Source organism: Microtus ochrogaster, chromosome 8 (assembly GCF_000317375.1).
Source record: "Microtus ochrogaster isolate Prairie Vole_2 chromosome 8, MicOch1.0, whole genome shotgun sequence".
In the NCBI taxonomy this organism is placed as follows: Eukaryota; Metazoa; Chordata; class Mammalia; order Rodentia; family Cricetidae; genus Microtus; species Microtus ochrogaster.
This window is the reverse complement of record NC_022015.1, coordinates 65,339,122-65,347,235: the sequence shown is the minus strand read 5'-3', so window position 1 is coordinate 65,347,235 and position 8,114 is coordinate 65,339,122. Positions and strand designations below refer to the sequence as shown.

At 39.7% G+C, this 8,114-nt stretch overlaps 1 protein-coding gene across 1 annotated transcript in view; it reads right to left on the bottom strand.

Annotated features, from left to right (window-relative positions):
* March5 (membrane associated ring-CH-type finger 5) overlaps window positions 1-8,114 on the bottom strand; it is a 25,350-nt gene that overhangs the window by 4,290 nt on the left and 12,946 nt on the right. The window lies entirely within an intron of this gene.

Below are 8,114 nucleotides of genomic sequence, written 5' to 3'. Positions count from 1 at the left end.
TTTTTTTTTTTTTTTTTTTTTTTGAGACATGGTTTCTGTGTGTAGTCCTGGCTGTCCTGGAACTCTTCTGTAGACCAGGCTGGTCTCTACCTCAGGGATCTGCCTGGTTCTGCCTCCCGAGTGCTGGGGTTAAAGGCAGGGCACAGTGGCACATATTTGTGTGGTAATATATTCAGTTCCTTTTGTAAGAAATACTTAATTTCAAAAAACAGAAAGTTAAAAAAAAAAGTCTGAAAGCCTTTAGCCTTGATTTGTTTATAAGAAATAATACTGGGAATGGATGGCTCAGTGGTTAAGAACACTTGCTGCTCTTGCAGAGAACCCAGATTTGATCCCCAACTCCCACAAAGCAGTTAACAACCACTTGTAACTCCAGTTCAAGAGATCTGACAAGCCGCTCTGGCCTCTGGGAACTACACCCAAGTGGTGTAGATGCACTCCAACAGCTCACATATATATAAGTATAAAAAATAAATCTCAAACATAAAAATTAAAAATAAAAATAAGCCGGGCGGTGGTGGAGCACGCCTTTAATCCCAGCACTCGGCAGGCAGAGGCAGGCAGATCTCTGTGAGTTCGAGGCTAGCCTGGTCTACAAGAGCTAGTTCCAGAACAGGCTCCAAAGCCACAAAGAAACCCTGTCTCGAAAAACCACAATAAAACAAAATAAAATAAAAAAGAAAGATCACCCATAGTTGAGTGAGGTAATGTACACCTTTAATCCTAGAACTCAGAACACAGAGGAAAGCAGATCTCTGTGACTTTCAGACGGAAAGTAGGTGGGTTTACAAAGCTCTATGTTAGCCAGGGTTACACAGCGAGACCCTGTCTCAAAATAAAAATCATCATGATCTAGCCAAGAGTATACAGCCAAGTATAGCCAAGCTATTCCATTGGAATAAAATAACTTTACAAAAATGGCTGATTGCATTAATTACATCTCAGCAGAGTTGTGAAGGTACATCCAAGATTTGCTGTTATTTAATTTTTTGAGACATAGTCTCACTGTGTAGCTTTGGCTGGCCTGGAACCCATTATGTAGACCAGGCTGGCCTCAAATTCAAAGAGATCCACTTGCTCCTGCCTCCAAAGTGCTGGGATTAAAAGCACACATAGCTTTTCAGTGCAGCAGCCATTTTTTCAGTAACTGGCCAAAATGACAAACACAGAGGGAAAGATGAAAGGCACCCACTGTATGTTCTCTAGACTGTTTTTGGAAACATGAAAGTGTTCTTCTGGCTACGTAACTTTCAAATCTACAGGAAGGGTGATATGGCAGACACTAAGGAGAAATGCCCCATTAAGTGTAACCATGGCAAAACTGGAAGTTTACAACATCAGTTAGTATGCCAAGGGCATACTGTAAACAAGCAAGTTAAGAAAAAGATTCTTGCCAAGAGAATTGTGTGTATTGAGTAAATTAAGTACTCTAAGAGCTGAGACACCTTCCTAAAACAGGTGAAAGAAAACAATCAAAAAGAAAAAGGCACCTAGTTCAGCTCAACAGCAACCTGCTCAACCCAGGAAAGCACACTTGGTGAGAACTAATGGAAAGGAGCCTGCGATGCTGGACTCCATTCTCTATGAATTCATGGCTTAGTAGACAAAATTCAAGAACCGAGAAACTCTATACCCAAAAAAAAGAACCTAGACTATAAAGTATCATTGTGTGTGTGTGTGGGGGGGGGGGTTGTGCACCAGAATGCAGGGTGGGTCTTCTATCATTTACTTTCATTTCTCTTACTCAAATCTGTCAGTGGGCTCTGGGACTGGGATAATTTTAGATTGTATTTGTCATCTAGAAGATGTTTGTGTCCTGTGCTTCCTTTTAGGTAAGTACAGTCAAAGCAGAGTGGGACTAGCCTTCAAAAGACAGCCTAAACACACAGCTAGCAGCTGAGGCTGTAGTTCAGTGGCCACAGTGCTCTGCTTATGTAAGGCTTTAGTGCAATGCACATTGCCTATTAATTCCTTGCTACTAGGTACTTAGAAGTTCAAAAAATCTTGCCTCAAATAAGAATAAAAGAAAAAAAAAAGAAAAACATTTCAATGTTTATGGAGGTTATTTTACACTAAAGGCAGGGCCTAATGTGCTTTTGCTATCTGAAATAGGACACATCAATCAGTACACTAGGAATAAGTTTATCTATGGCACAACATTGTTTTTAGGGTTTAAATCCATCAATGCTTAAAAGTCATTTATTGTAGTGCTGGGGAGGTTAATAACATGCTGTCTCTCTCTCTTTTTTTTTTTTTAACATGCTGTCTTTTCAATAAAAAATGCAAGTGGAGGATGGGGAGATGCTTAGTGGGTAGAAGTACTTGCACAGAGGCCTAAGTGACCTGAGCTTGAACACAGGATTCCACAAGGTAACAGAAGGCTTCAAAGAGTTGTTCTCTGACCTCCACACTGAATTGGCCTATACAAAATGCATATGCAAATGAAATTTGATTTTTTATAGTTCTTTATATATTCTGGATGAGTATCCTGTCTAATGTACAGGTAGCAACTATTTTTTCTCATTCTGAGTATTATGGGATATCTGTACACTGTATGAAGATTTATTGTGATTGGTTTAATAAACAGCCAGTAGCTGGCAGGGGGTATAGGCAGCACTTCTGGGCAGAGAGAGGAAGTAGAAAGAGGGATCTAGGCATGCAGGAGAGATGCCAGGAGACGGAGAACAAGACAGATACAAAGGAGGAGAGGTAACAGCCACAAGCTACATAGCAGCATGCAGATGAATAGAAATGGGTTAATTTAAGTTATAAGAACTAGTTAGGAGCTGAGTAGTGGTGGCGCACGCCTTTAATCCCAGCACTCGGGAGGCAGAGGCAAGCAGATCTCTGTGAGTTTGAGGCCAGCTTAGTCTACAGAGAGTTCCAGGACAGGTTCCAAAGCTACAGAGAAACCCTGTTTTGAAAATCCAAAAAGAACTAGTTAGGATTTAGCCTGAGCTATAGGCAGAGCTTTCATATGAAATTTCCGTTACATTATTTGAAAGCTGGCTAGGAAGACAGAGAAAGACTCATAATACTGAAGGCTACCTTTACTGTGGTCATTGTTTCCTCTGCTGTCAGAAATGTTTTAATTTAATGTAATTCTGTTTGTCAATTCCTGCTGCTAGAGTCCTTCAGGAAAAATTCTTGTCTTTGCCTTTAAGAATTTTTTTTTAACCTATGTTTTTCTAAGATCTTTGATTCATTCTCCTTCAAGTAGATATCCTGTTTACACGGAGAACAAGACAGACAGGAAGGAGAAGAGGTATTTACTGAAAAACTTGGTTTTTCTCCTCAATGTGTGTATTAAGACATGGTCTCACATATATCCCAGGATAGCTGTCTCAAACTCACTATGTAGCTGAGGCTGACCTTAAACTCTTGATCTTCCTGCCTCTACTTCTCAAACAGTTACAGACACTGGACATCACATCCAAACTAATGCATGTTTTTGACACTACTGCTGAAAATTAGGTGGCTATGGCTGTGTTAACTATAGTCTATTCCATTGGTCTACATACCTGTTTTTGTGCCAGCATCATAGTACTGTTACTATGTTTCTGTAGTTAAATCTGAGATTAGTTTTTTTGTGTGTGTGTTTAAGATAGGTCTTATGTAACCCTTGCTGGCCTGGAACTCACAGAATGCTGGGAATAGAGGCATGGACCACATCTGGCTGAGATCAGATATAGTGATATATGCAACATTGCTCTTTTTGCTTAGCATTGCTTTGGCTATTGAGGGTCTTTTAGTATTTATGAATTTTAGGATTGCCTTTTCTAGTTCTGTGATGCACTTTATGTTGAATATGGAGTTTGATTTTGATAATACAGACTTGTTTGTTTGCTTTTGTTTTTGGAGATGGGGTTTCTCTGTGTAGCCCTCATTGTTCTGGAACTTACTTTGGTAGACCAGGCTGACCTTGAACTCAGAGATCCACCTGACTCTATTTCCCTGGAAATAAAGGTATGTACCATCACTGCCCAGCAATAGACATTTATATAATATTAATCCTGCCAGTCCATGTATAAAGGAGGTCTTTCCATCATAATATATACACATATATTTTTTAATTTTAGTGTATGGGTATTTGCCTGAATGTGTGTCTGTGCACTACATGTATGCCTGATACCTGTAGAAGGGGGTTGGGCTTCCTAGAACTAGAGTTACAGACAGCTGTGAGGTCCCAAGTGGGTGCTGGGACTTTAACCCAGATCCTTTGAAAGAGTAGCATTATTAACCACTGAGCCATCTTGTAGACCTTAATGTCTTATTCAGTAACTTGAAGATGGTTTGTTTTTAAATATTTTTTTTTTCGAGACAGGGTTTCTCTGTGGCTTTGGAGCCTGTCCCGGAACTAGCTCTGTAGACCAGGCTGGTCTCAAACTCACAGAGATCCGCCTGCCTCTGCCTCTGCCTCCCGAGTGCTGGGATTAAAGGCGTGCGCCACCATCGCCCGGCTAATATTTGGTTTTTTTAAAAGCTATTGTGAGTATAATTTTTCTAATCCCAAAATGGGCTATTGAACTGAATATACTTCTCACGGAAGAAATACAAATGATTAATACATATTAATATTTGAAAAGGTGTTCAACATTATTAGACATCAAGGATACATATCAAAACTGCTCTGAGATTCCAATCCATCCCAGTCAAATGACTAGTTTTTTAAAATATTTATTTATTTATTTATTATGTATACAATATTCTGTCTGTGTGTATGCCTGAAGGCCAGAAGAGGGCACCAGACCTCTTTACAGATGGTTGTGAACCACCATGTGGTTGCTGGGAATTGAACTCAGGACCTTTGGAAGAGCAGGCAATGCTCTTAACCACTGAGTCATCTCTCCAGCCCCCTCAAATGACTAATTTTGAGAAACAAAGGTTGGTCAGGGAGGATGTGAAAAAGAGGAATTCTTATATTTGACTAGTGAGAATATGTACTTGTGCAGCCACTGCTGAAATTGGCACGGAAGTTAATCAAAAAACTACACTACTCTTGGTGATATACCCAAAGGACCCTTATGTCTACCAACAGATAGATATATGGACAAAGAAAATGTTGTACACATGAACAATGGACAATGAAAATGGACAATACACAAGAAAATGGACAAACCTGGCAATCATTATATTAGGCAAAATAAACCAGACATGTAAGGAAAGACTGTGTCTTCTAGACTACACAGAATCTAGATTCAAATTTGTATGTATAGGTCTCTCTCTCTAGCCTCTCTCTCATGTCCCTCTCTAGCGCCTCTCATCTCTCTCGTCTCCCTCTCTCTCTCCCCTGCTCTCTCATTTCCTGCCCCCCTTCGCTTCATGTTATCTCTCAACCAAATGCACTCCAGTAAAGCGTGATCTGAGAAGAAAAAAACAAACAAACAAACAAACAAATTTGTATGTATATATTACATATGCTTTTGTTATAAAACTTAAAAGGGGACTGTGAGAAGGTAGGAGGCAAAAGAACATCCAAATGACAGGAAATTAGGAGGTGCCTCCCTGGAGGGAAAAGATCCAGTAAGAAAGGCAAGAGGGTAGGGAAAAAGATAGTGGGAAACTGGGCTAAGAAAGAACAAAAATTATTACACATATGCATAAAATGCCATTAATAAGCCCGTTATTTTGTATACTAATTTTTTTATTAGAGTTTTGTCAAGTGGTGCCATAAAGCTGTCACCCAGTACTTGGGAGGCTAAGGTAGGAAGATCAGGAGTTCAAGTAAAAAGACCTTGTTTAAAAAGACATAAAAAAAAAGGCTGGGCAGGTGTGGTGGCAGTCCTTTAACACTAGCTCTCCATCTGATTTGAAGGTTGTTGTGGAGTATTAGTTGAAGAAGTGTTACATTAGTTGATGCTGTGGAACATTTGTTTAATGATGAACAGATGTGTTGCATTCTTTTATGTTGTATTTGTTTAATCAACTCTGTGAAGCTCTGTTACTTTGCCTGTCTAGGTAGGCAGGAGAAAGGAAAGGCGGGACTGGCATGCAGAGAAAATAAACAGGAGGAGAAAAATCAGGGGTCAGCCATCTAGCTACACAGCAAGCCATGGAGTAAGAAGAAAGGCACATAGTTCCAGGACAGGCTCCAAAACCACAGAGAAACACTGTCTCGAAAAAAAACCAAAAAACAAAAAAAACAAAACAAAAAAAAAGTCCAAAGGCAAAGAGAGATGGGATAATTTAAGAGAAGCTGGTTAGAAATAAGCAAGTCATTTATAAGAATAAGCCTCCATATGACTATTTGGGAACTAGGTGGTGGGCCCCTAAAAGAGTGAAGAGAAAAAAAAAAATCAAAAAGCAACAGATGGTGGCAAAGGCAGGTGGATCTCTAAGTTCAAGGCCAACCTGGTTTACAAACCAAGTTCTAGGGCAGCCAGGGCTACAGAAGACTACATAACAGAGAGACCCTGCTTCAAAACAGTACCCCCCCCCAACTTATCACTCGTGAGGCAGTAATATGTATATCTTCATGAGTTCAAGATCAGCCAGGACTACACAGTGAGACCCTGTCTCGAAACAAAAAAACCAACAAACACAAAAAACAAATGAAGAATCTCATTCAAATTCCATTAACTATAGACTGGAGACATGGAGAAGTAATGAGAATTAACTGGAAAGGAATAGTGATCTGGCTGGTGATTTATATGAACTGCAGAGCTGATCACAGCAAACTAAAAAAAAAAAATGTTAGGCCCTGGGTGACGGCAAATCTCAGGGCATGATATGCATGTAGCTCAGTTGATGCACCATATAAACTGGGCACAGTAGCTGTATCAGCTAGTTTTACTTGTGATTAAATACCCAACAGAAGGATTTAAGGGGTTCCCTAACTGACAGGCTGAAAACACAGGTCAGCATAGTGGGAAGTGCTGACAGGAGTCTGATGCAGCCGAGTACAAGGTAGCCCCAGTTCATTTTCTCTGCTTTACAAAATCCAGAGCCCCACCTCAATGAACCTAAAATAGATAATCCCTCATAGGAGTGCCCAGAGGTTTGTATTTTTAGTGCCTAGTTCCTGTCAAGTCCACAATCAACATTAACCATTAGAGTAGCATAAGGCTATAATCCTACCCCTTGGCAGGGTGGAGACAGGAAGTTCAGAAATTCAAGGCCAACTTTAGGCTACAAATCAAACTGGAGGCAAGCTCCATATCCTGCCCATTCATGTTTTGCTAATGTTAACGCTGGGACTTGACATAAACTAGTCTGCCCCCCCCCGCCCCCCGCCAAAAAAACCCACATAAATACTGTTGGTTTAGACACTGCATAGAAATAAAAACAAGTAAATAGAAGTGTTGTATGGTGATTGGAATAGCCAAAACAATGTTAAGTAACAGCAGCAACATCTATTATCTTACTTTTGACTTTCAATGTAATCATTTATAGGATATTTACCATGAAAGCTTTGCTTACATACTCATATATGCATGTTTAGGTAGGTAAAAGATGCTGTCCCAATACCCTTAAAATTACACAGTACGTATCTACCGTCCCAGCTAATCACTCATTCTTGGAATAAATGTTTCTAGCAAGGGAGTAAATAAAAAGGTGATTTCTAAACAGTTAACACACAATACATATTTGTAACTTTTGTTTCCTTGCTTATATTAATATTTCCAGTCTATAAATCCAAATTATTAAAATTTTCAAGCACCAGCTCAAGACTTTTCTTATAATAGCAATTGATCTTTCCCTTTTACTGAATTAAAAATGTTGATAGAGGTCTGTATTTGATTCATATTTACATACACAATTACATAACTGCTCTCTAGTATGTCATTATGTACACCTTATTTGAAGTCCCAACACTGAGTGAGTCTTACCTAAAAGTAAAAACACAATGGTTAATAAACTGCTGTATTTTTTTTTTGGTTTTTCGAGACAGGGTTTTCTCTGTGGTTTTGGAGCCTGTCCTGGAATTAGCTCTTGCAGACCAGGCTGGACTCGAACTCTCCCAGAGATCCGCCTGCCTCTGCCTCCCGAGTGCTGGGAAAACTGCTGTATTTTTATACACAGAACGCTAGACAGATCTCTACAGTTATATGAAAAGATCAAGAATCATTATGAAAAGCCGGGCGGTGGTGGCGCACGCCTTTAATCCCAGCACT